This window comes from Anomaloglossus baeobatrachus, unplaced genomic scaffold, assembly GCF_048569485.1.
Source record: "Anomaloglossus baeobatrachus isolate aAnoBae1 unplaced genomic scaffold, aAnoBae1.hap1 Scaffold_2800, whole genome shotgun sequence".
Lineage (NCBI taxonomy): Eukaryota > Metazoa > Chordata > Amphibia > Anura > Aromobatidae > Anomaloglossus > Anomaloglossus baeobatrachus.
In genome coordinates this window covers 104,158-105,529 of record NW_027442280.1, presented here as the reverse complement: position 1 = coordinate 105,529, position 1,372 = coordinate 104,158, and the positions used below count along the sequence as shown (strand labels likewise).

Sequence of the window (1,372 nt, the reverse complement as noted above, 5' to 3'; positions counted from 1 at the left end):
TCGCCACCCCTATGGGTCTCTGCGAGTTCAAAAGCATGCCCTTCGAGCTGTGCAATGCGCCAGGAACCTTCCAGAGGCTGATGGAATGCTGCTTGGGACAAGATTTTAGGGTGTATAAAAAGGGAGATTAGATCCCGTGATCCCAACGTATTGTTACACCTCTATAAATCACTTGTAAGGCTACATCTGGAATATGGGAACCAGTTTTGGGCTCCACATTTTAATAAGGACATTCAGAAGTTAGAGTCAGTTCAAAGGTGGGCAACTAGACTACTACAAGGAATGGAAGGCCTCCCATATGATGACAAGTTGAAAAAGTTATTAAGTGATTATTGGCTGCAATGGGGCTTTCTGGCTGGTGCCAGCCTCTCTTCTTAGCACACAGGAACCACAATCCCTACACCATGCTTCAATGGATTCTCTCATCCCAGCCCAGTAAAACTACATATTTTACACAGTCATAAGCAGCCAAAAGGGATCTATTCTATTCAATTGCAAATGATCTAGATAAGACTGAGAATAAGATACTGCACGGGACATAGCAGAGTTGGTCAAGTTGAGTGGAGATGAGTTTGCTATTTGGCACAGCTTTTTGCATCAATAAAGCAAGTAAAAGGTGTGAAAGATAAAAAAAAGGGTGAAAGTGTGAAAAGTGAATTGGCCAAATTGAGGTGCATATAAAGTTTTTGCTTTCTTTCAATTAACTAATGGGGCTCATTTGAATCAGGTGAATTGAGTTCTGCTTTTGGAAACTGGGTTAAGAAGGGGTGCACCGGTCCTGGAGGTACTGCAATACCAGGTCAATGCGTGCAGTGGACAGAGCAAGATTTTTTCCATCTCCTTGTTCTAAAAATCCATTTAATATATGGTCCCCAGAGAGGGGACGTATCAGATATTAAACTGATAAGAACAGATTTAATTTTTTTTTTTTTCTGTTTATCAGTAGGACTTCAAAATAACAAAGGTGATCGCCTCCCGTTGCCTGGGAACCGTCCAGGCACAAGAGGGCTATGTGTCACCAGAAGGCGCACACACTTCCTCAAGGCCGGCAGACGTGCAATCCCAGGCACCTTCCAGTACCGACCAAGGTAGCGTCCTCCGAAACTACACTTGATCTTAGCCAAAAGGCCGAGAAGCTATAACCCGAATTGGTTACGGCCTTGAGTGGCACCCTGGCCTATACCGGACACATCTTAGGGAGAGGGAGACAAACCCACGCCTACAGAAGACATTTTGTCACCCAAGCCAACCCTTGAAAAGGCTGTTTTGCAGAGCAAAAACAAGAAGAATGGTGCTTTTTGCAGCCGCCGCCCACTGCAATGAATCTGAATAACTCCTCCTTTTGGACACAAGCACCTCCCCTCCCCCTTGC

General features: G+C 44.9%; 1 pseudogene; it reads right to left on the bottom strand.

The window, feature by feature from the left end:
* Positions 1-762: 762 nt before the first annotated feature.
* LOC142265971 (U2 spliceosomal RNA) lies at positions 763-969 on the bottom strand (annotated as a pseudogene).
* Positions 970-1,372: the final 403 nt, after the last annotated feature.